Source organism: Bufo gargarizans, chromosome 1 (assembly GCF_014858855.1).
Source record: "Bufo gargarizans isolate SCDJY-AF-19 chromosome 1, ASM1485885v1, whole genome shotgun sequence".
Lineage (NCBI taxonomy): Eukaryota > Metazoa > Chordata > Amphibia > Anura > Bufonidae > Bufo > Bufo gargarizans.
The window spans coordinates 516,185,512-516,213,236 of NC_058080.1; the positions used below are offsets into that span (position 1 = coordinate 516,185,512).

At 41.4% G+C, this 27,725-nt stretch overlaps 1 protein-coding gene across 2 annotated transcripts in view; it reads left to right on the top strand.

The window, feature by feature from the left end:
• The window catches only part of FAM222A (family with sequence similarity 222 member A), a 79,551-nt gene that overhangs the window by 18,300 nt on the left and 33,526 nt on the right, over positions 1-27,725 (top strand). The window contains exon 1 of one of the 2 annotated variants that reach the window (XM_044288739.1): positions 8,531-8,643. The exons of the other annotated variant lie outside the window; for it this stretch is intronic. The gene's annotated coding sequence lies outside the window, so the exon portion shown is untranslated. Of the gene's footprint in view, positions 1-8,530; positions 8,644-27,725 lie in introns of those variants that run through there. 2 annotated transcript variants of the gene reach the window in all.

A 27,725-nucleotide genomic window follows, 5' to 3' on the forward strand; every position in this document is an offset into this window, starting at 1 on the left:
GATGCGGCACTCAAGCACAGATCGGAACCCCTCGGAAGCACTACGGAGTGCTTCCGTGGTGTTTCTGGCCGTGCCTCCGCAGCGCATGAGAGAACACGTGCATGCTCGCCTGAGTAGAAGTGTGTGAGGGGACTGAGGGTGATAGCTGTCAGCCAAAAAAGTGTTTGGTCGACTGCTAAATTATGTATATGGCTTCCTTTACATTCACAATGTTCAAAATATCCAATATCATTCATATTCATTGGGAATACGTTAGATTGAAGTAGTGTTCATGGGGTCAGGGATTCAGGGAGTCGGCCTCTCCCCAACCTAAAATGGCTATTAACAGGACAATAGATTACATTCACACTACATGGACCGTCTTTTGGTTTAACGATCATCTGAGACATTGGTGGCACATCTCCGACCTAACCCAAAGGGAAGGAGATCGCACAGCACATGCGCAGCATGATCTCCATTTACTTCAATGGGAGTTTCGTAAAAAAACTCAGAATTCCCATAGAAGTTAATGGAATGTGCTTGCGCGGTGCACCCTTGTTCACCTTAGAGACCCCATTCTAGAGATAGGTGCAGGTCCCATCTCTGCTGCTGGCACCCGATATTGTTAGCATATCCTAGCGATATGACCCTAATGTTTCAAATGGGGGGGGGTAATAAACGATTGATAGCATTCTCTGTATGTGGATAGCCCTCAGTCACTGATAACACCTCTCCGTGTAGTGGATGCTGTTCATGGGGCTGGTCTTAAGTTAGAAAAAGCAGAGATCTAAATTACAGGTTTTACTAAATCTTTTCCCATAAACTAAATGATCAATCTGCTCAGCTCCTCCTTCTCTATAACCTGCTGCCGGCATATCCCGGTGACAGGGCCTCTTTAAGCCACACATGTAGTCTGAGCTGTCATGGAAATTTGTCCTGCATACTGTACCAGACCTGCTGAGGAAAGCCGCAGGTGTCCTACCTTATTACTGTGACCTACTGCTTCCCTAAAAGGGGATTTACTAGGTGGCACAACTTGTGTATGGAGGCGTGCTTTCACCTTGGGGCATGTCCAGGCAAAAGTATAATGTAAACTTGAGAAAATTCATTTTTTTAGTAGCTCAGTCTCTGTGTATGTGGATAAACTGAAGTAATGAAAACAGCAGTGAATGCAGCAGACATATTGGGCCAGATTTTTCATCTCCCTTGCACCTGAAAATTGGTGTTAAAAATTCGCAGGTGCAAATAAATTTTTTTTTTTTACTGCAATTTTTTGAATTTATTGTCACATATATCAGTTTTACGCCTCCCTCTCCACCCTCCCTAAAAAAGGGTGTGAGAAAGGGGCATGGCCCAGCCGCTCCAACAAATGTATCTTTATTTACACCAATTTTCTGATGCAAATGAAGCCAAACATCTACGACCGCTCTGTTTAGGCTCATGGACTGCTGCAGGATGCACCTAATTTATAATGAGGATATCAAGACCAGCGCAGAAATCGCTCATCTTGATAAATCTCCCCCATTGCTCACTTCTTCATGTGAATATTTATTTAGTACATGCATGAAACTAAATACTAAAAGTATTTGTGACGCTGATATTAGGGCAGTTTTGCAGAAAATGCCATCTTGAGGCATTTCATAGGTCTGCCATCTTGCCTGTACAACCATTCTGGCCCATCATACATGTACAGGACTCCATATCCGATTGAAGGTGGCTGGTCAGATTTGATGATTAAAAAAAAAAGTGCAATATTATATGAATAGTTGCATAGGAAATGGCGCGTTTGCCTTCAGAAACCTCCATTTGGCATGATGGCCTTTGTCTTTGTTTCCTTGTAGGTTCTAACATGTCTGAATAAATTGAATGGAGCAGCTACATTTAAAACAGGGTGGTGTGAAGTACTTTGAGGAATCCTCAATTTCTGTTATTTTAGTGAAAGGTCAGCTTGAGCAAACTGCAGATTTAGTCTTCTGTGACTCCATTTTTCTTTTATATTAGAAGAACCGAAATATATGTTGCACATTCTCCATCCAGATGTGCGGTCAGAACATCTACCGTTTGTTAAAATTGAATAGCAAAATAACCGATTTTTAAAAAGCTCATCCACGTGCAGTGAAAAAATGCATTTGTAAATTGACCTGGGGTCCAGATTTTAATTCCTGAGCATGTCAAATTTTTTTAGGCAATCGGCCAATGTAGAGAATAAAATGTGCTGCAAATCTGTGAAAAAAAACCAGGACAGGATCTACTTATAAAGCATTACTGATGTGAACACGCCGGGGCTTTTGTGGCACAATCCACATCAATTTTATTTTTTCTGTCCCATTGAGTTACAATCCCATGTATCAGCTATTCATTTCTAACTTTTCCGTTTTTCTATTAATATTATGGCTGCCAAAACAAGCTGGCTCCCAGTATTCTGTCAGCCCCCGATATAAGCAGATTGCTGAGCTTTTTAAGGTTTCATATTAAATGGTCGTTTAATAAGCCCCTGATGGATATTAGGTTTTTGAGACAGACAATATGATGTGTGTAGGAACCATTGTCATGGAGCAAGTGGCTCAGCCATGTTTCATTTTTATGCCTGATCAATTTCTGATGGCGATTATGCAAAGCGGTGTCTTTCAAGAAAGAGAACCATCTCGCCAGCGCCACCTCTTGGTAGTGGCTACGTATGAGTCGAGATCTGACTTTCCAACAAGACTTGGGATTTGACAAGGGAATATGGCCAGGCCAAATATCCATCTGTAGACAGCTGTTTCAGGGTGCTTGCCCCTCGGAGAAGGATTCTGGCTGGTTGGGGGCGATGCCTTGGAAGCGGCTTAGTCCGGGTGCTGAATCTCTTTAAAGAGACCACTCCTGTATGGAGACTTAGGCTACGTGCTTATTGCCAGTGGTCGGTGGGAAATTAATATGAAAAGTGGTATCTCCCAAAAAGGAGAACCATTTCGCCAGCGCCACTGATTGAAAGTGGCTCCCTATGAGTCCAGATCCAAAATTGATGGCAATTACCTTATGTGTGTGAAATGTACGAATCTCTGTTATTATGGAATCTAGACACATGTATTGAGCTTCTCTATATGGCACTGTACTTTTCAGTAAATTATTGATATGTCATAGAGACATATCAAAAGTTTAGATCGGTCAGGGTCTGACCCCCACTGATCGCTAGAACGAGAGGAGATAAGAGCTCGCTAAGGGTACTTTCAAACTTGCGTTAAAGTTTTCCGTATTGAGTTCCGTCACAGGGGCTCGATACCGGAAAAAAAATGATCAGTTTTATCCCCATGCATTCTGAATGGAGAGCCTTCCGTTCAGGATGTCTTCAGTTCAGTCACTCTTACGGTATTTGGCCAGAGAAAAATACTGCAGCATGCTGCGGTATTTTCTCCATCCAAAATTCTGGAACACTTGTCAGAATGCCAGCATTATTTTCCATTGAAATGCATTAATGCCGGATCCAGCACCAAGTGTTCCAGCAAAACAGATCTGGTTTTCCGGTCTGCGCATGTGCAGACCTTTAAAAATGTAAAAAATTAACAAATACCGGATCCGTTTTTCCAGATGACACCAGAGAGACTGCTTCAATGCATTTGTTAGACAGTTCCTCATCCGTTTGCAAACAGATTTCCGGATCCGGCAGGCAGTTCTGGCGACGGAACTGCCTGCCGGATCTTCACAATGCGAGTGTGAAAGTACCCTTGGTGCGTTCTCTGTCCTTGCTGTAGGACAGGAAGCAAGATGGTCTCAATAGAAAGTCTATTGTCTCTAAGCGAGCGCTTCTCTTCCCTGATTCTAGAGATTGATGCGGGTCTCCGCGCTCAGACTCCCACTGATCTAAGTTTATTATATGTCCCCATGACACATCAAAAGGTTATAAAAAGTTCCATACAGCTTTAAGTTTGTCAATCTATGTACCCTCACTTCTGAAAACTTCCGCAACTGAATGGCAATACATTAAAATATTCCAATGTTTTTTCGCCCAAAAATCAGTATTTTTGGACAATGACTTCCTGTGTCAGTGGTAATTATTCTGTGCAGTACAGAGGACATGCCCATTAAATGATGCTGTTCTTCATGCAGAGATGGCGGAGAAGGGTCAGATGAAAAGGATACTTGTGGCTAGTATAGGTCTAGTGATATTATTTTTTTTTACTATTAACATAGCTCACTGAATGGAACGGAGCAATAAAGTTTTCAGCATAATATAAACCTATTCTGCTCTGATTTTGTGTTAAATTTTTAAAGGAATTTCTATGTAATATGTGGACTGGGACCAATATATTTCAGATTTGTAATTTTTTAAGCAATTTGTATTATCATCAAATTCATGTTGTTCCATCACTTGGTTAGGGCAGATTGTCTCGCGTTTGCTGAGTTGCATCTCTGGGATGCAAATCCATTTTGGCATGAAACAGGTTAAATGGAAGTCTCTTGTGTGCTATCTTGTAGATAAGCAGATGGCTCCTGTCTGCTGTCTCTGTATTAAAGCCAATCCATTGCATTGATTTACTTTCATTGCTTTGTGCAGACCGACATGTGGGTAGAGAGGCTACCATAGGAGAGGTGGACCTTACAGTTTTCTCCGAATGCTACTGGATGGCGGTGTAGCGCAGGAACTGCCAGACGCTGTGAAAAACGCTTGTTAACCCAAGATTCATTGATCGTTACAGCTTAGAAAGGAGTGGTCCATCAAAAAGATGCTTATTCTTGTTTAATAAAACCGCAGACCTCTGTGAAACATCTGAAGCGACGGATAAGACATGCAGTCTTTGCTAATGAATTTCAGAATATTCAATAAGGGAAGCTGTTTCATTAAATTAATAAGGGCAGCAGTGCATAGAAATTCAAGTTTTTTCCTCTAAGCTTGAGATTTTCTATATTTTCTGTCTTATATAATATTTGCATTTCGCAAATATTCCTAAAAAAATGTAATTTCCTCTTTATCCCTAGAGGGCAGTAACCAGAGCTTGCAGCCTGCTGCCAACCATCAAGAGTAACCACCTCACACAATGAAAGGTGGAATCTGATTTCCTGTTATGGATATCTGAGCCAGTTTTCCTTTCCACCAGTTTTGATAAATCTCCCCTTAAGCGTAGTCAAGATTAGGCACACCATCTGATTTCTGAATATTGCAGACTCTTGGAAGGACAAGTCCCTCTTTTTGACCCAAGTCCCTCTGTCCTTCTTTGCTCCTTTAATGTCCCTCTTTTTGATCAGAGGGATAGATTTCACAATATTGACCCAGAAAGTGTTTCTCTGGTTCCTCTCTGTATATTCAAGCCCATCTTCTATATTATTTCATCATTTGAGGCAATTGGGATTTTAGATATTTCTATATTAAGATTATTTTTGCAGTATTTGGTAAGAGAAAACGATTGAAGTGTATAGATATGCAGGAACAATTGAGCTTTCGCACAATGAACCATAAGTGCCCCTCTTTGACCGTCTAAAAAGTTGGGGGGAATGTATCATCCCCTCTGTGCCAGAAACTGTAATCAAAAAGTCATACATTGTGTTGTATACTGCTGTTGAGCACAATTTTGCAACTTTTTGGGTTTTTACGCACCGCCCACCACTTTTCAAAGTAACAAGTGGTGACGGACCATGGTAGGCGGCCCATCAGTTCTATTATAATCTACATCAGGAAACGTAGAATATGGTGGCGATGTACACATACACCAGCTCCCTTGCTGGTCTAGATCTCACAAATATTAAGAGCTGTGTGCCTCGTAATAATTGTGGCGCATCTAATGCAAGCAGGGGAAAGATTAAGAATGGCATCTTGATAAATGTCCGCTATTGCCTTTTAAAGGGTTGGTTATCCCTATCTCAGCCATCCCATACCCGTTGAGGTAGCTGGGTTTAAAGGGGTATTCCCATCTCGACATATGCCTGATAGGTGTGGGTCCCATCTCTGGTATCTGCTCCTATTTCAACAATGGGGCCCAAGCATGAACGGAGAGAATTGCTGGTCACTGGGTATGTTGGGTATCCTGATTTCAACTTTGAATGCACCCAACAATATTTTGATATGAAGATTCAATTTGATCCAAATAGTTTTGATACAATAGAGGAAGGCAGTATCTGCTCAGCCAACATGTTCTGTTGAGTCTGTGTCTATCTTAATTTACCAGTACTTAAAAATCCCCGCACCGGTAGGGTTCTTCTCTACACAATATTACGCTTTTCAACTTATCTGAATTTCACTGTATGAGAGTGCATGCCATACATGAATCCTGCCTCATCCATGCAGTCGTCTGGTCGAGACAAACACTACACCACTTGGATTTGAATTCTCCTGGGTCCCATATGCCTTGAGTAGTAACACTGTAATACAGGCACTTCTGCGTTTCTATTAAAATGTGTGGATTCCTGCCACAGTTGAACATACAGAAGAGTGTTAGTTAACTATTATTTTTAGCCCATACGATCCTTGGAGAAACATTCAAGATGAGATTACTAAAACTTGCGTACTTTTGACTAGATGATTTGCCATTGACTCATCTGATGTTCTACTATCAAATATGCTATTGAAATGTGTTACGGGTCAACAGCAATTTAAATGGTGTAAAACTATCTATTTTACTGAAGACATATAAACCCCCCCCCCCCCCCGCTACAATTTCTTGAGAGCCTGCACTGTCAGAATAAATAATCCAGCCTTCAGAAAGAGAAGTTTAATTCAGCTAATGTATCTGTATTGTTGTCAAGTATAAATATTCTAGAAAGGGTACGAACCACCGAGATGCGGGAATGTCGGGGAGGAAAATAGAATATGCAGACAATAAGAGACCTGAGATGGAGAAATGGAGGCAAGAGGAAAATGAAGAATGATACCAGGCAATGACAGGAGAATAATATGATAATTGAGTGGAGACAGTGCAGTAACCTTTTAGGGCCTGGTGAGTGAAATATATTGGACATAATGAATGAGTGGAGTCAGCGTGTTGCTCTGGACAGTCCGTAAAAATAGGTGACTTTTTTTCCTGTGTCCGTGAAAAAAAAATAGATGTCTTTTCATTTTTTTTCTTTTTGAGGCTGGTGGTACTTGACTAGATTATTTTGCTGGTAATTCTCATCATTTTACATCTGACAAGTGCTGGTAATGAGTTCTTATGAGTATATTGACCTCCAGTTTGTGTGGATAAAATGTTGGCTGTCTGTGATTTTGGGATAAGTTGTCCAGAAAAATTCTGGTTGGCAGCCCTGCTCTGCTACCATGCGTCAGGATTGTATAATCTACCACTATAAGCCGCTCCCAACTATTTGCTGAGCGTGGGCTATTATGTGTAAAGGAGTGAGCCTGTTGCGTTGAACATGGTGTCCGATCTATGGGCAGCATGTTATAGAGCAGGAGATGCTAAGCAGGTTCATAAATATATATATTTCAGTATAACTTTTATATATTTAAATTCTTGTTTTCAGTCTGAGCTTAGTAGTCGAGGGGGCGGCCCTACTTTACAGAAAAGGCTGTCAATCACTGAGTAGGATGGTATACTAGACTCCTAAGCCCGAGAGTTAAAATTTATACAAAATTTCCCATAAAACTGTATATCAATCTGCTCAGCTCCTCCTGCTCTATAAGATGTGGAGAACCGTTCAGACACTGTGTTCAGTATGACACATTCCCTTCTATCAAATAGTTGCATTCCACATAATATACTTTAATAATAATGATGTAGCATCTTTTCTTACAACTTTGTATTGTGTTATTCCTCTTGTATAACTACTAGAAATGTATTGATAACTTGACAGCTGGGTTAGGGGATGTCCCTACGCAGTCTGATACTGTCCATTCATTGCCACCACTGTCAGACTGTATAGGAACACAATGGAATGGCAACACAGAGTTGTCGGTTGATTCATACATTTTCAATACAACACTGAGTTCCAAAAAAATGCATGTCCCAGAATTGTAATTTCACGGGGAATAATAAAGCGTATATCATGGGGTACTACTTTTCCTTGTATAGAGTGCATAGTATGTGCAAGGAGTCTTATAGACCATTCAGTGCTCCTCTGGGAAAAAGGTATGCAAACTAGCACTTTCCATAACGCAAAAAAGCATAGCCCTGGTGCCACCTGTTGGAAGGTTACTATTTTATACGTCAGTTTTCGAGCTTTTAAACAGGCCTTGAAACATAACTTGGGATAATAGCCAGGACAGTACCTTATCTGCAGACAACTGTTTCGGGCTGATTGCTTCTCATCAGTGCAGAGCAGAGGAACTGACTTGGCTAAAACAGATATGTCATGACATGTCTTCTCTAATTGTGCCAAGCTGGTGTTCTTCCCTTACCATGCTTTCAGACCTCTCAAGGATAGGCAGTGATATCTTGATCTTTTCAGTTTTCTGCCTTTAGTCCAAGATTGGTGTTCCTTTCAGTACTGACCAATGTTGGTGATTTTTTTTTCTTCCTTTTTACTCTTTTTGCCTAGGTTTTGTAAAGTGTCTGTCATATAAATACAGTCCTGCTGGTACGAGTGCTGACCCTGTCATAAAATATCCAGATGTCTGTGCTGGATATGCAACCACTATACCACTGTGACGACGGCCGCCGTATCAAATAAGCAGTTGCGCATTTGGTACTATTGATCTCGATTGCCACGGAGAAGAGACGTTGTTCTGAATCAAGTATAATTCATATTTTATTAAAGGTCTGTGTATAAAAAGTAAAACAAAAAAATATATACTCTCTGTTCCCGTGCAGTAAATAAGTCAAGATGTCGAGTAATGCGCTGGGATCTGCCGAGATTTTACTGCGTGCCATGCACTTTGTTCACAGGTTTGACAGCAAGCTGTCTCTAGAAAAGAGAGAAATGTTGGCAGCTAGATCTTAAAATGCAATTGTATGTAGTGAACATGGAAGTGACAGATGACGTTTGTGATTTTAAATAAAAGCATTTAACAGGTTCGGTAAGGGGGAAATCTAGCCATGAAAGTTAGATGTGTTAATGTAGTCTCGCGTGTCATAAGAGCACCGGCGTAAATTGCTTTTAGATTAAACATTTAATTAATAATGAGGCCCCGCTAAGAGGCTTGTTCGTTTTTGTGCTTATAAATGGGCAGAGGAATGTAAAACGATGCATCGCCAAGTACACTTCAAACCTTGTGACAGAAAGTCATGCCGCACTTGTTTCTCCAGTCACCTATTTATTTTAAAGGGCTGGCCTAATGGTATCTAAATGTAGACGGGTACAACAAATGCTAAATCTCCTTTTTTATATGGCAGCTGGCATTCTGTCATTTACTGGGCTCAAATAAAAACGGTTCTCACAATCGTGCAGATTTAGAGTCTGACCTCTGGTAGAGATTTCGCATATTGTGTCTGTCTAAGGGCACTTATTCGCATTTAATAGGTGTCAGCTGAACGATTGTTTGAGCTACGGCTATCTCTTGCGACTCCCTCACAGCACCCCCATATACGTTCGGCTTGGCCAAACCTGTATGTGTGTTCAATGAGGAGAGCTGTTGTCAGACCCTTCTGACTCCCATCTCCTGGGAGAACAAAAGGATCTGGCAAAAATATGAATTTTCTCCGATCCTGACAAATGCGGTCATGGGATAGTTGGGAGCCCCCCCCCACACATCAATATCAGATTGGTGGGGGTCTGACACCCTAGCCCAGTGATGGCTAACCTTGGCACTCCAGCTGTGGTAAAACTACAACTCCCAAGATGCCCCCCTTGCTTGGCTGCTCTCAAAACTCTGTAGAAATAAATGGAGCATGCTGGGAGTCATAGTTTCACCACAGCTGGAGTGCCAAGGTTAGCCATCACTGCCCTAGCCGATCAGCTGTATGAGGAGACGGCGCATGTGCCATCTCCCTTCTCTCTTCCTGCCCGCTGCTGCTGTCCCATAGACATACAGAGGAGATCAGGAAGGGAGGGTACAGGTGCACACTGCGCATGTCGTCTTCTCAAACAGCTGATCGACGGGGGTGCCAGGTGTTGGTCATCAATAGAAAAAGCCTGGACAACCTCTTTAACATGCCAAGTCTTGGCACTTTTGCTCATTTATGAAATCTTTATTCAAAGCAAAGTCAGCTATACCCTTACGTAATGCTTTAACATTTACAATTATTTATACTTAAAGGGAACCTGTCACCGGGATTTTGTGTATAGAGCTGAGGACATGGGCTGCTAGATCGCCGCTAGCACATCCACAATACCCAGTCCCCATAGCTCTGTGTGCTTTTATTGTGTAAAAAAAACTATGATTTGAAACATATGCAAATTAACCTGAGATGAGTCCTGTACGTGAGATGAGTCAGGGCAGGACTCATCTCAGGTTAATTTGCATATGTAACCAATCGTTGTTTTTACACAATAAAAGCACACAGAGCTATGGGGACTGGGTATTGCGGATGTGCTAGCAGCCATCTAGCAACCCATGTCCTCAGCTCTACACACAAAATCCTGGTGATAGGTTCCCTTTAGGTATAAATAATGGTAAATGTTAAAGCATTACGTAAGGGTATAGCTGACTTTGCTTTGAATAAAGATTTCATAAATGGGCAAAATTAGCATTTTTAAAAGCAACTAAGGGTACTTTCACACTAGCGTTTTAGTTTTCCGGTATTGAGATCTGTCATAGGGGCTCAATACTGGGAAAAAAAAACGCTTCAGTTTTGTCCCTATTTATTGTCAATGGGGACAAAACAGAACGGAATGCTCCAAAATGCATTCCGTTTCGTTTATTGAGTTTCCTTACCGGAGAGCAAACTGCAACATGTTGTAGTCTGCTTTCCGTCCTGGGATGCAGAGCAAGATGGATCTGGCATGAACCCCAATGCAAGTCAATGGGGACGGATCCGTTTTCTCTGCCACAATCTGCCACAAGAGAAAACTGATCCGTCCTCCATTGACTTTCAATGGAGTTCATGACGGATTTGTCTTGGGTATGTTAAAGATGATACAACCGGATCTGTTCATAACGGATGCAGGCGGTTGTATTATCAGTAACAGAAACGTTTTTCCGGAACCCTGCCGGATCCAGTACAAAAAAAGAGCTAGTGTGAAAGTAATATATACGTAAAAATAAAAATAATATATATAAATATTTGTTAAAACTATAATGAGCTAAATGCTTTGATGTGATGCACTCAACAAACACACTCGTGATTAGCTAAGAGGGGGTGACCATGGAGTCAATGAGGTAACACTACTAGCCTATTATCTGGGAGAAATGTGGCATTTTTTTTTATTTTTTTAATTTTTTCTTACACAGAATGTATTTAATTGCACTTACTGGGCATCGTACATATCCTTGTAATTATGAAATACTGCTAATTTCCTCAGAAACTGTCCCTTAGATCAGGAGAACTCTCACCAGCACTGAGGCACCTTACCAGGAATGGGTAGTTTTTACATGGGGTGTAAATATCTGGAAATATTAATTTATAGAGCGTAGTACCTGATATCATAATTGACGTTTACCTTGGAAATGTTATTAAAAATGATCTTATTACATAAACAGTTATCATGGCTTTAACTGGATTCAACATATTGCGAAAAAGCTATTGCTATGGAGACACAAACCGAATCGCCACAGGTCGAGGTCATCTATCTCTAAAGCAGTATGGCTGTCCTCGCTCTATTGCTATGTTATATTTAAGTCCCTAAACCAACTAGAACACACTGTTCAGGGGAATGTGTCTTCAGAAATGGCTTATTGTCTGAATTACATTATGTTTTAAACATATTTTTTTAAGACTATTGCTGATTTTCTTTATTTTCCTTGCCACTGTCTATAGCAAAAAAAAAAAAACATTTTGCAGTCTTGTAAGTTTCACACTGGTCACTCAGCCTTATAATAAGCTGACACTAACTGTTCTGCAGTCATCTCTTTATCATTACAGGCAGGACTACAATGACAGATAAAGTTTTCCGGTATTGAGTTCCGTCACAGGGGCTCAATACTGGAAAAAATGCTTCAGTTTTGTCCCAATGCATTCTGAATGGAAAGCAATCCATTCATGATGCATCCGGATTTCGTCTGTTAGGTCCCTTTTTAAAATTCCGTAACACTTGTCAGATTGCCAGATCCGGCATTAATTTCCTTTGAAATGTATTAATGCCGAGATCAGGTACCAAGTGTTCTGGAAAAACTGATCTAGTTACCCAGTCTGCGCATGCGCAGACCTTTAAATCTGTGACAAAAGATAAATACCAGATACGTTTTTCCGGATGACACCGGAGAGACTGATCCGCATCCGGAAACAAATTATATCAATTTGCATACGGATTTCCGGCTGTTTCCGGCAACGCTAATGTGAAAGTAGTCCAACACCTCTATATAGAGCACACAAAATCCACAATAGGTGATGGTGAGAGCTCCCTCTTCAGTGATCTCCACTTAGGTCACAGATCATGCCTACAACTCTGTCTCATAGAGGTCACTGAGTTTTCTCTCCAGGTTCCTATGGTCCACGTGGGTGCTGTAAAGCATATCTCGGAATGCTGTTAACAGCAGTTTAGGCAAAGTGACTACTTCGCTGTACAGAAAATAGAATAAATACCTCTACCACAGAAAATAAAAACAGATTAGAAAAAAAAGAATATTTACCAGTATCTGGTTGTGATTACTATAAAAATAAGGACGTGTATTAACTGCTTCACTGTCAAGCAGATTGCATGCTTCTAGGCAGAATATATTTATTACCTGTTTGCGCAGCAGCCAGTTTAGACTATGCCCACATTATTCTGTATTGTGTGTTTTTTTATCATTTTTTTGTTAATGAAACCGAACCAATGAAAAACCTGACCACTTAAAACGACATGAGAGTCAGTGGGATGACAGATTTAAAAAACCATGTGCAATGAGTGACATTAGTTTTCTTCCACCGCTCCATTGACTTCATTGTGACCTACAAGAAAATGTTTCATGCTGACAGATGCCTTTTAAGACACAAAAGTGCCAGACAAAATTCCATTGCGTTAAACGAAATCTTTCTTAAAAATGACTTTTTACTACATTTTCATGGCTGGCAAAATTATTTAAAAGGAGACCAGAAAATTATCTACATTCTATTTTCAAATACAAAAACCTAAACTATCCAATTTGTGTATTTTCTCAAATTCTTTGGTGGCCAGACTAGAAGACAAGGTCTTTTGTCGTGAAAATGTATTGCACACCGTTGTTGGCAGCAGACGTTTTAAACCTCCCCAATCTGTCCTTCCCACCTTGGCATGAAACCTTTTCCAGCCTCCGTGGACTGCTGAGACGTTATGATTATATTTCACATAAGTAAGTCTTATTGAATAAATAATACCCTTATGTATTTTTAATTGAGGCTGGGCAAGTAGATCGAGTCAATGGAATTAAAAGGTTATGCTGCAGCTTGAGGTGAACCACACACTTTGTTTAAGTGTAGGGCGATCTGATCTGTAACTTGTGGAAAAACATCCTCTATAGAGAAAGCTGTTGAGCAGATTTAGGCTTCATACTTCGTTTTTGTTAGTATCCCTGAACATAGCTGGAATTTATGGAAAAAAATGAAGTGAAATGTTCTCTTTTGAAGAACATTTCCCTGAAAATATGAGCAAATTTCTTAAAATATTAAGTCACTCTGTTAAATTTTGGTAGAAATGTGAGAGTCAAACAATACAACTACCCTCAAAGCTCCCACTGGAGATCTCATCCTGCCTCCCTTGGATGGTCTCTGTAAGGTACCGGTAAATCTTTCCATTTTAGGCTGAGTTCACATAACCGTTCAGCCTTTCCATTCTCCTGCTCTGTTATAGGAGCAGAAGAACGGTAAGGACGGATTCAGCAGATAACTGAGCTGAATGGAGTCTACGGACCCCATAGACTATAATTGGGGCCGTTAGGTTTCCGCTCAGAGCAAGATTTTTGACGCAGAGGCAAAGGTTGTTCATGCAGGCTTCCTCTGAACAGAAACCTAATGGATCCCATTATAGTCTATGGGGTTATAGTCTATGGGGTCTATGCGGGCTCAGTTATGTGCCGAATTCGTCTTTTCTGTTCTTCTGCTCCTATAGCGGAGCAGAAGAGTGGTAAGGCTGAATGCTGATGTAAACTCAGTAGTGATATCACCAACATCTATGTTGATGGTTGGTCATGATGGCAGACATGTTTTTCTGGACTCTAAAACATTGGTGATGGCCTCTTGCAAACATTGGTATCCAGGTTTCCTGGAAACAGATGGTGGTAGAATGTTTTTGCTCCTTAGACCACCTGCACATAGCGTAATGGATTTTCCTGAACAGATTTACTGATGGAAAATCCATTGCGTAATACAGAACAAACAAAGCAAATGAGATTTAAACATATCTCATCTACACACTGTAGAGATTTTTGAAAATTTTTAAGTTTCTCCAGTGGATTTTTACCACAGATTTCACACTTTTCAATGTTGAGGAATTAAATCTGCAGCAAAGTCCACATGTTATACAGTCACAGCAAGATCTGTCGCGGGATGTTTTGTGGAATAATCCACTGTGTGGCAGGTACCCTTAAAAGTTGTGGTTTCCTGAATACAGTCCCTTCCATATAACCTGTTAGGGCATATAAGGGTGGTAGAAGGGTGAAAGTTACCTGCTCAAGAGCCCCATCTGCTTGGAGAGCTGTTAACAGAGTAGGGAGAGATGTTTGGCCAGACGTGTCTTCCCCATCACCAGTTGTCCAATTGGGGCTATGTTAGAAATCTCTGCTCAGCGGGTAGCCAGGAACGCTAATGTAAAGGAGTTGCACCACTTAATTTGCCCTACAGCCCTTTTACTATATCACTCACATTAGTGGGGAAGATTCTTTAAAAATGACCTGTAACATCTCCTGACATGTCCGTTTTGGCAATGGTATCCACCTTGTAATAACAATCATGGAGCATCTATTCTTAGGACTCTGTGATGTTTCTTTCCTTTTATTATTCCCTCTAAAAGTTGTGAATGATTTGCTGTCAGTTTACAATGAAGGTCCAGATTGGTGTTACCAGTTGGGGGATCTCCATATCCTGTCTGATACTATCCAATCAGTGCTGCCCCCCCCCCCCCCCAACTGGTAATACCCATATGGACCTTCATTGCAAACTGGGAGAAATTAATTCATAACTTTAAACACTAATAATAAAGGAATGGCACAACATACATTCATATGAATAGTTGCTCCAGAATTGTTATTACAAGGAGGACATGTTAGGAGAGTTTACAGGCCCTCTTTAACAATTCATTTCTTGCCACAGAGGGCGAAAGTATTTTCATCAACTTTATTTGTATTATAGAAGGCCTTATTTATAAACTTAGATTTTTATAGGGGTTTGTTTCCCATGGATGATGTGGGGAAAAAAGGGTGTATACAGTCATTAAAGTTGTGTTCTCAGAACGATCACTGTTACGATCTACTAGCCGACATTCAAAGTCTTACCGCAACACACTTTTATGGCAATGGACTGTTAAAAAAAAAAGTCACATTCTGCCAACTTTATTTTACTTTTCTGTCAAACCATCTCAATGGTAAACCAACAGTCATATTTAGGACCTAGAAACCTTTTTTTTTTCAGCTAAAAAGTGAACATTCTAGGAAAACTCGGTCATTAACATACCAGATAAACAGAAGTATCGTAAAGAAACACTTGTTTTTTTGGTTTCATAAAACCCAGCCCTCTTCAAAGTGAATTTTTCATCAAAAATTAAAATGTAATATTTTATAAAGCACAGAACAGTTGAGAAAGAAATCTTTGGCACAGTTCTCGATGATTTTTTAAATTTATTTATTTTTTACAGACTCCATCATCTTAATTGGCTTTATTTGGAACATGTAGTCACTGTCACCATGTGTAGGGAATAAGTGACTTCCACAACATGACTTACAGCTTGGAAAGGCTAGCAGGCTGTGGCCAATTTTGTCCATTTAAAAACATTTTACATGAGTGAAGCATCGTGCAGGATGACTAATGGCAGACTTCAGCGTGTCAATCATGTAATCTATTGTGTCGGAATGTTTCAGCTATTTTTAAATTAAACTAGATGTGGATGGCCTGATCGGCCAATTACAGCTGGTCTTCAGCCACTCATTGCAAAAACTCATTGCATGTGTTGCTGGTGGAAACTTTTGTACAAGTGATCTGATGGTCAATTGATCGGTCACATTTTGGCAGATCATAATCTTAAGTGCAGGATCAGCTTAAATTTATGTGTACCATAATCCGGGTGGATAGAAGAGGAGGCAGTTCTATCAGACGAATAAAGTCAAGAGACTTTCTCCAGCTTTACTGTTCTATCAAATTTACGGTAGGCAAAATTTCCGTATGTTGATTTTGCCTATAATTCAACCCAAAATGATTGAATCATTACATTGGCTATAATGATGGTCCCCAACATCCAATTTTCTAAGTTTTTGAATGTTTTAAAATTTTAAACCAAGTCTGTTGGACCCAGAGGCGGATTGGCCATAGACCCTACAGGGAAATTTCCTGGTGGGCTGATGCCCAGGGGGCCGCCCGAGGTCTCCTCACTGCTTCCAGTTGGGTACATAGTGATCTGATGCTCTCGGCATTAATTAATGCTGGGAGCATCAGGTACTTATCCACCTGGCCAGCGATCGCAAGTGCCATTCCCAGAACGATGATACAGTTAGATACCGTGGTGAGGGCAGCAGTATTTTGTACAGCACTGTGGTATTTGGTTCTGTTGCGGCAGTATATTGTGCAGTGGTATTGGGTTCTGCTGGAGTGGTATTTTGTACTGCAGGCCCCGCTCACTTCTGTTGGCCCTACCTACTTGTGCTGCCCTGCCTTCTGTCAATTTGAGCCTGCCTACAAAATGGGGCCACTTTTAGGTTTTTTCCAGGGCCACTTTAAATTCCCAGTCTGCCCATTGTTGGACCTTTTGAAAAAAATTATACTCATCTACTCCCCACTGCTCCATGCTTTGTCTTAGGGTACATTCACACGTCCGCATCCATTCCGCAATTTTGCAGAACAGGTGCAGACCCATTCATTTATAATGGGTCTGGAATGTGCTATCCGCATTTCCGTTCCGCAAAAAAATTGTACATGTCCTTGCGGACAAGAAAATACATTTTCTATGAGAGTGCCGCGACGTGCGGTCCGCACATTGCTGGTGTCCATGTTTTACGGATCCGCAAAACACATACGGACGTGTGAATGGACCCTTACAATTCCCATCTGTAAACATCTGGATGGATGAGGTCACATGTCATTTCCTCAACTGGCACGTCACTGCTAGGTCACATGCTGCTTAAAGCCAGTCATTGGCCACAGAAGCCCACGTGATCCTCTCCTTCTTGATGTTTAGAAAAGGGGACCAGAAGACTGCTGAATGGAGCCAGAACAGAGTGGCCGGGGCAGGTGAGTATGTGTTTTTTTTTTTTTTCCCCCAATAGCTCCAAATTTTAAAAAGTGCAAAAACTTAGAAAGCCCCTTCAATGGAGCTTTATAAAATGTTTCCTGATCTAATCCCTGCTTTTACTATGTTACTAATAAAAAATAAAATAATAAAAGCTGATCACAAGGGATATCTCAGTTATGGCAAAAAGCAGAGATTTGCTAGGATGGGAACAATTGGCCTTGTTCATACTAGCATCTATGCCTGGGATTGCAGCTCATCTGATTTGACAAGCTGCTGTGTCCACGTCAACCATGAAGGGGACCTGGTGGTTGCATAGTGCTGATCGGCAGGGGTCTTCAAGGTTGGATTCCAACCGATCACACGTTGATGGCTATTGTTATGACCAATGACTAGCTCAGCTAAGCTACTCTGCTGTACTTATTTGAACTCACTTTGCCTGCTTAGCTTGTTGCCATAGAAAGTGATGACACAGAGACAAGCAACCTTTTCATGTATTTAATACAATGCTGCAGATTGATTGTTGTGAAATGATTATTTCTCATTTGTTTTCCATACATACAAGACTTTGCTGTGCCGATTGCTTACGTAGACACATTATGGTTACCCTAAAAAGATTGGCTTATAGTAGTTCAGTTATAGCAGGTGGACTATGAAAGGTTGTTCCAGTTGAACTCTCTCAGGATAACATTTCGCATCGGCTGATGGGACGTGAGATGTACAATGTCCCAGTACTTAGCCTTAAATTAGTCATCAGCAGTGGGATTAATTTGGGATCAGGATGGACCCATTTAGTACAATCTGCCACAGCTTTAAGGATAAACTCTGCATACAATTACAGTGGTTATTACTTCCACTGCCTTTGTGTGTTTGTGCACCTGTCGCAGGTGCATCAATTATTATTTTTTGGACCATTGGTACTGCACGTGATTGAATGAGCATTCTTGCAATTATTCAGGCTCATAGATTTTCATCCATGTTTACATTAGGCAATGTGATGCCGACAATGAAAGATTTTTTTTGCCGTTCCAGTGCATTTCCGGTACCCCTCTGGCCGCTACTTTCTGCTGCCGACATGCAGCAAATGCCCACTCGGCAAATCACTGGTTGAGGCAAGTCATCCATTGCCGCGACCAATAATTGACTAATCAGGCATTTACTGCCTGTTGAGAAGTTCCAAGAAGTAGAGGCCATTAGGGCACCAGAGAAGCATCTGAACGACCGTAGCTGGGGATAGACAAGTATGATATTTTTTTTTACACCACTTTTTTTTTTTTGCCCTGAGAACCCCTTTAACCGTATAGAGTTCAGGCTGAATGTGCGGAAAGCGATGAACTGTACAAATTTAAATTTGATTGAATAAGACTGTGGGATTGATTGGTCATTAATAGCTTATTGGTGAGGTACAGATTCCTGGCACCACTGCTGATCAGCTGTTTGAGGCATGCTGTGGGCTCTTAACAGCATACCAAGTACAGCACCATACAGGGTGTAGCAGCTTGGGATTGCAGCATGGGTCTGAGCTGCGCCTAGGCCATATGACCAATGAACATGATAACGCTGACCTAGGAAGAGGCGGTAGGGTTGCCACCTTTCCCAACAAAAAATACCGGGCAAGTTAAGCCACACCCAAAAAAGGTGTGGTTGTGGGGGCGTGGCTTAACACAGGGTGTGAAGTCACTGTCATACTGTGGCTCCCCAGGAATATTAAAGCCCCCATTCGCCCCCTCAGTAATAGTAATGCCCCCATTAGTGTGCCCCAGTAAGAGTAATGGCCCTACTAGTGTGCACCAGAATGAATATTGCCCCCTATTAGTGCCCCCCAGTAAGAATAATGCCCCCCGTAAGAGTAATGCCCCCATTAGTGCCACCCTATAAGAATGCCCCCATTAGTGACCCCCAGTTAGAGTAATGTGGCCCTCATCCCCCGGGAACCGTCACTCGGGGCCGGCACACTGACTGTAGAGTGTTGTTTGAGAGTCCGGCAGCTTTCCTGGGCCCGGTAACGGAGACCGGGGGAGAGGGTAGGTGTCGTGATAGGAAAGGAGCACAGCAGAAGAGCCGGGGATGGGAGGAGCGCAGGCCCGCGGCTCATCTTATTGTTATCCGGCCATATCTGGGAGTGAGAGCGGCTCAGTCCCTGCGAGGCCGCCATGCTGTGGGGCGAGGGTTTGCTGCTCTCCTTCAGAAGCATCTTCGTGCTCCTGCTCCTGACCACAGCAGCCCCAGGCTCTCCGGCTTCCAATCAATCCTGACCGGCGGTCTCGTCCTCTTCAGGTTTGAGCCGGTCCCGCAGTGCCAGCCGTTCACAGCTCGTCGCCACTCACTCACCGCCATCTGTCAGGACCGTGAGCAAGCAAGTCAGACAGTCTGCACTTCAGTTTGAAATTAATCCTGTGTCCGGGTCTGAGAAAGGCTTTTATACCCGGACACAGGATTACAAACCCGGACTGTCCGGGTCAATCCCGTACGGGTGGCAACTCTAAGAGGCGGTAGCACTCACCAGAGCACATTGGTCACGACCTCTTCCAATGCCGTATCGGTGGCAGTGCTTGGTGTCAAAACCTCACTGATCAGCTACTGATGAGGATAGGCCATCAATATCAAACTCCTGGAAAACCCCTTTAACTATAATCAACTGTCTTTAGCTAAAATTGTAAGGAAAGAAGGAGGTAACGCCAACATTTTATGACTATGTAACTTTAATAGTAGTGTTATCAGGGCGTAACATGGTTTTATTCACAGATCAGACTGTTCATGTCATTCAATAGGAAGTTTGCTGTATGCAGGGAAATATCTTCCCTCGGGTTTCAGAACCGCAAGTTCTATACATGCACTTATCATATGCCCTCACCACCCACATCAAATGAGAATTGAAGGCATATGATGCATTGCTTGCTCCTTTGACATGTTTTCCATATATGAGAAATGATATTGAAATGCAGTCATGTGTTCTTCATCGGTGGCCTGTGTGCTCTTGTTTGCCTCTGATCTTCTCTCCCTCCCCCCTGTGGCTCTTCCTCTCCATTCTTCCCGGTTCCTCCCCCACTCTGCCCCATCAACTGCAGATTTAGTTATGCATAGACAACTGTAGCAGAAAATCTAATTTGATGATTAGCAGAACTGCCAGGATCACTTCATGTCAAGAGATGCTATCTCTCTGCTTTCTCACTGATTAATCCCTCTCACAAAACAGCTGCAGTGAACTTGCCCCTAAGGGCTGATTGTAGCCATCAATGTATCTTCAGCATGTCCTGGCTATTGAGCGCTGCAAAGCAGGCAAAATGAAAGCATGTCCATTGTAACCTCTACTCTTTCGGGTAGTAATGTAGCCCCTGTTCATGAACTAATTCATGTTTCATGTGTTGAACTGACCTTCATTTCTCAAGCAATTTCTTCTAAGGCCGAGTTCACACTTCAGTTATTTGGTCAGTTATTTCCATCAGTTATTGTAAGCCAAAACCAGTAATGAAGCCTACTTAGAGGTAAGGTATAATGTAAAGATTTCCTCCTGTTCTGTGTCTTTGACCTGCACCTGGTTTTGGATCACAATAACTGATGGAAATAACTGAAGTGTTATCTCAGTCTATCCAACCAATATCTGTCCAATCGGACTAATAGTTGGTTAGTACAACAAAAGATCTGTTGGTGTAATACAGCCCTAAGCTGTAGAACCAAACCTTTATAACTAACAATAAAATATATTCCTAATAAAATGAACAATACATGACTTTAACAAGTGTTACCTTTCTAACTGACTGAATAATGAGGCCTGTCTTATACCTTGTATTCATCAAATGGCAGCCATATTGTTCCAACCTAAAAATATTCGAGCATGAGTGCCAGTTCCCAGGACCAGATAGGCCAAACATGGTTGTCAGACATTTTCAACTTGGAAGACACAATCAATAGGATTAGACGGGTAAAAAAGAACGTGTTATCTTTGTTTCACCCAAGAGATCCCTAAAGGTTATTCAGTGGGGGTTTTTACCAAAATATGGGCCAGATTTAAGGGGATTCTATTGAGTACATTGATATAACTACTAGTCACCAAATGTGCTCCAACTTTCTGCTATAGCCACAAATGAAACTTGGTCTCTGAACTATGGACTCTAAGCTCAGCATATGTGAAGGGGTCAGTGTCGTGCTTTCATTCATAACCTTAGGACACATGCATTGAGGGTCTGAGGGTATCTCGCATCCATAGACGAGCACATGTAAACAGAAAATGCCCCACTCTCACTGTAACCATAGTTCCAAGATTATTGTTGGGGAACCTTATTCCAGTTTTAAAAGGTTTAGCTGACCATAGACATCCAACAGCTGTTAACTACTAACAGCCTGGTTTCCCCATAAAAATCTTGTCTTTAGTCTTAGGCTACTTTCACTCTAGCGTTTTAGTTTTCCGGTATTGAGTCCCCTCATAGGGGCTCAATACTCGAAAAAAACGCTTCTGTTTTGTCCCCATTCATTGTCAATGGGGACAAAACTGAACAGAATGCTCCAAAATGCATTCCGTTCCATTTAGTTGCGTTCCCATACCGGAGAGCAAACCGCAACATGTTGTAGTTCGTTTTACGTCCTGGGATGCGGAGCAAGACATGACACCCGTCATGGCCCCCAATGCAAGTCAATGGGGACGGATCTGTTTTCTCTGCCACAATCTGCTACAATAGAAAACTGATCCGTCCCCCGTTGACTTTCAGTGAAGTTCATGACTGATACGTCTTGCAATGTTAAAGATAATACAACCAGATCTGTTCATAACGGACGCAGACTGTTGTATTATCAGTAACTGAAGCGTTTTTGCTGAACCCTGCCGGATCCAGCAGAAACGATAGTGTGAAAGTAGCCTTAGACAATGTGTGGTTTTTCGGTGGAGATAAGGAGCTGCCAGACATCTCTGCAACTATGTATCTCAAGAGAATGACTAGGATTGGTCTATGAGCAGTCCTTATAGTTACAAGACTGATGTCTGTGGGAGAATTTAATATTTATTGGAGCAAGTTGAGTGTTTTGTTGCTCCAATTATTTCTTGAGATCTCCTCTAAGTTCAGATTTTTCTTAAAAAGGACCACAAAATGCAATGCAATATGAAAACACCATATTATAGAGCAGGAGAAGCTGGGTAGTTTGATATACATATTTGTGGAAAGATTCATTAAAACCTGTAATTTATACATTTATACCTTTTGCTTTTTCCACCTCCTGTGAACAGCTATTGGTACAGGAGGAGGTGTTATCAGTGACTCACAGCACTGTGTGTATAAGTATGACTTATCAGCTGTCAGTCACTGATAACACCTCCTCCTGTACCAATAGCTGTTCATAGGAGGTGGAAAAAGCTATAAAGATATAAATGTATAAATTACAGGTTTTACTGAATCTTGTCCTAGAAAACTACATATCAATCTGCTCAGCTCCTCCCGCTCTATAACATGGTGCTTTCAGACTGCATTGAATTTTGTGGTGATTGGTCTTCTTTAAAGCCCCAGATCTCATCATAACAGATTTACTTTTATGATGCTACTAATTTATTTGTTTGATATATTTTATGAAACAATAGAGGTACAGCAAATCCTCCTTAATACGTTTCCCCTTGATAGTGATTCAGTATCGGTTGTGTTCCTTTTTTTAGTATTCTACCACTATATGCCGTAACCTCTCTTCTATTGGAGGTCAGATGTGGTCGTCAGTCATTAGTCCTGAGAACACTATAATTTGCTATTTCCGTCTGAGTGGCTACAGTCTTCTTGTGGATGGGGTAGTGGAAACAACAGAGTTAATGGCTATATATATGTTCATGCATGCTTGTTTGGAGGTAAGGAAGCAAATTCATTTACTACTGAACGGTGGAAGAGCAGTTGCCTGGAGGCAGGCTTGAATTGTTGGCAAATATGTTTTTATTTAGAAAAGGCTTATGGGAGAGATGCTGTGTGTTTCTGCATATGCTTTCTGTATATGTTTTGGGGGTGGGGGGGGGTCATTATTTTATAACACTGATTGGGGTGAATTCCATTGATTAATATGTGCTGTTTCCTTAGTGCGTTTTTACAGCAGATACCCATTATCTATGGTCATAGGAAAATAATAATGTATGTGTGTGTATATATATATATATATATTATACAGTATATGTCATTTTTTTTTTTTTTTTTTTACTAAATTAGGTTCCTATTTTGCTGCTGTGTTTCTATATCATCTATTATGTTCCGTACAGAATATGTTGAATGTTTCTGTCAAAATGTGGCAGAGCTGTAAATCATGCAGACACGAGTTTGCAAGCGCCTCTTTGTCATGCGTTCTTGATGGTAAATAGTGGTACCTTGTGACATAAGGAGCTATAAAAAATCAGTTTGGTACAGTTCCCAGGGCGGGGGTGGGGGTTGGGTGGAGTTGTCCTCATCTTGCTTGGTTTGATTATACACATGGCCAGAGGTTGTAAGTTTGCCTTGATGGCGACATACTTTCCTATAGTTTGCTAAGCAAGTGGCCCAATAGCTTGAGGACAAAGATGATACAACAGCAGTTGGAATATAAGGTATTGGCCTGGGGTGGATTTTATGAAAACTCCACTGCAGAGTTTTTTCACTAGTTATAATGACTAAATAGAGGGAGCCTAAACTGGATGGTTAAGGCTCAGGCAGATGCAATGTAGTGCTGCCATCATGCCAGACCAGAACGATCTCCAAATACAGAATTGCTCCGGCCTATCCAGTTGTTAAGTGTAGGATAGTAATGATATCACTGCATAGCACCTGCCTATGCTAAACCATTGGTCACAGGGAGCTGATGGCTCCCTGCTCTACCATTGTATTCAGCTGTATCCACTTTGCAGTAGGGGCCTCATGAAAACTCCAGCAATTAACCTTACAAGTAAAAAAACTCCCTTTGGCCCCCAGCTGTAAATACTAGCAGATCCAGTGGTTTACCGCTTGAGTGGCAACCAACGTTTTGGCCCATTTCTAAATAGTGTAGGTTCTAAGTGTAAGATCTGCCGAAACTTTTTCTGTGGGCCATGGATCGGATCCAGTGGGAGAATTCTTGCATGATCACTTCTTTGCTCACATAAAAAGTTAATTAAAAAAATGAATGAAAAGAAACAAATGAGCAGCGCTTTAAAAGCCGTACTGCGAGCTCCTCCATTTGCCTTTGAGAGAGAGCAGGAGGACAGATGGAATTTAGACAGGCGTTTAGAGTAATTACTCTGTAACGAGGATTTTGTTGTGAAATTAGTATCTTAAGGAGGTGGCGCAGATATCTTTCAAAGGATGAATACCTCATTAAGAATCTGAATAAAGGAAAAAAAAGGAAGTGACGGTTTACAATTGGAGCTCGGCAGACACCTGCCTGGTTTTAAATAACAGCTTTGTCCTTCGGCTTTTAAAACTTGTATCAGTTTTGCTGAACTGCTTTGTTTTAAGTGATACAAATCGCTTGTGTTTTGCATACCGCAGAAAGTCTGTAATTCTAAAAATGTATGTCACAGTAAAATGAATGCTTCTGCTTGCAAGCCTCCATTACCTAGATACAAGACACAATATTTCTTTTTGTTAGACCTTTTAAAAGTACTTTTGACTTGGAAACATATCATTTTGATGACGGGTAAAATGTTCCTGACCCATAGGTTGCCTTATCAGTAGCTGGCACACCACTGTCACAAGTATATTCTTTACAACCAAACCAAACAGTAAGGTTTTCTATTAATATTTCACCACTGCTATGTGTTATCTCATCGGAACAATTGCAGAGTTATCATTGATGTGATCCCTTCTAGAGTGGTTGATTTTAGTGTCATAGCATCATAAAGGTGGCCATACACATGAGGCAGAAGTAGAAAGTTGGTTGAAAACTTGAAAATAAACGATTGTCTGGTGAACAACTGTTACCGTAATACATCCATATTGGACGTTACAGTTAATCAAACTGGCCACACATGTTCCATGACACCAAGCCAAGGATAAACTTTTTTTTTTTTTTTTTTTGTGGAATGTTCTTCTACGTAATGATAGTTTGGGTAACCACAGGCTACATCCTAATCGGTCAAGTACTGGCAATGATAGGTCAAGTATATTTTAAACACAACAGACTTGGTGTGTGCCCATACACTTTTAATAGTTAATGGACAAATGCTTGTTTGGCCAACAATTCTCTCCTGATTCCCTCATACATGCTCATCTCATGCATGCATTTTCAGTGGGAAGAGAGGAGAAAAAGCAGACCACTCTGGTGACTGCTTATTTTCTGGGAGAACAAGAGGATCAGGCACTAAAATTTAGCATGTATGAGAAGCTCCTGACTTTCCCCCAGTGTCATGAAAGAGTCATGCGCTCCCTCATGTACACATTACTTTGTCAACTACCCCATTGACAAACGCCAGGTTTGGCCACCAGTACTCTAACATGTTTGAGGCCTTTATTTCTAGTCAGTGACTGTCCTCATTGGCTAAAACAATTGTTTGTTATATTTCACTCCACAAATGATACTTTTTAGAAGTTGTTGATTTTGATCAACATTAGACTAAAGTATGCGTGTGGCTACCTTAACGTTGTCCAGAATAGCTTAGCAAGTAGGTATTCCAACTGAGAAGCTGAAGGTTCTACACCCTAGCTGCCCATGCACTTTATATATCATCAAATGAATGATCTTATGGCCAATAGCTATGACTCTTGACTTTTACACACCATGGCCACATATCCATGGTTCAATCTTTCAGATACCTGAGTTTCCAAGCAGAAGATGAGAAAGGTGAGAGGAGTTGTCAGACTTTCCCATAAATGTTTGGTTGATAAATTGCATTTACATGCTTCTTCGTTGCGCCGGTGCGCCCCTAATTCTGTTTAGGAACCCTGTACTCTAATTAATAGCATCGGTACAGGGAGAAGAAGACATCAGCTTTTCTCAGTGGGTGTTTCTTCTCCCTGGCTTTGGCGCTGTCCAATCACAGCGGACCGCGTCACAGCCAGGGAAGGTGAGCTGTTTTTTCTCAATGGCTGTGACGTGGTCTACTGTGATTGGACAGCGCCACAGCCAGGGAGAAGAGACACCCACTGAGAAAAGCTGATGTCTTCCACTCCCTGTACCGATGCTATTAATTAGCGTACAGGGTGCCTAAACAGAACGAGGGGCGCAACGGAGAAGCATATCATGATAAAAAATTGCGATATGACATCTACTGAACATGGGCTACAGCATGAAGCATTGCTTTTATAAAGTAAAAACTGGTGAAAAGTCCTCTTTAGGCCTATTGCACACGACCGTATGGCTTTTTCAGTGTTTTGCGGTCCGTTTTTCATGGATCCGTTGTTCCGTTTTTTGTTTCCGTTGTGTTTCCGTTTCTGTTCCGTTTTTCCGTTCCGTTTTTCCGTATGGCATATACAGTATACAGTAATTACATAGATAAAATTGGGCTGGGCATAACATTTTCAATAGATGGTTCAGGAAAAAACGGAACGGAAACGGAAGACATACGGATGCATTTCCGTATGTGTTCCGTTTTTTTTGCGGATCCATTGACTTGAATGGAGCCACGGACTGTGATTTGCGGGCAATAATAGGACATGTTCTATGTTAAAACGGAACGGAAAAACGGAAATACGGAAACGGAATGCATACGGAGTACACGTTTTTTTTTCCCGTTTACTGGCCGTTTTTTGCGTTCCGTATACGGTCCGTATACGGAACCATTCATTTCAATGGTTCCGCAAAAAAAACGGAATGTACTCCGTATGCATTCCGTTTCCGTATTTCCGTTTTTCCGTTCCGTTTTAACATAGAACATGTCCTATTATTGCCCGCAAATCACAGTCCGTGGCTCCATTCAAGTCAATGGATCCGCAAAAAAAACGGAACACATACGGAAATGCATCCGTATGTCTTCCGTTTCCGTTCCGTTTTTTCCTGAACCATCTATTGAAAATGTTATGCCCAGCCCAATTTTATCTATGTAATTACTGTATACTGTATATGCCATACGGAAAAACGGAACGGAAAAACGGAACAGAAACGGAAACACAACGGAAACAAAAAACGGAACAACGGATCCATGAAAAACGGACCGCAAAACACTGAAAAAGCCATACGGTCGTGTGCAATAGGCCTTAAGATGTTAAAGCCAAGATACTGCAGTCATACAATGGGTCACAATTATTCATAATGTCGTAAGGACCAGTTGTGTTGGTACACGTCTGCTAAAGTTGACATACCTTGATAAGTCATAAAATGGGCACAAGCCCCGTATTAGGTGTCAGCTGTTGTAGATATGATACACTTTTTTAAAAAGTTTAAAGGGAACCTGTCACCGGGATTTTGGGTATAGAACTAAGGACATGGGTTGCTAGATGGCCGCTAGCACATCCGCAATACCCAGTCCCCATAGCTCTGTGTGCTTTCATTGTGTCAAAAAAACGATT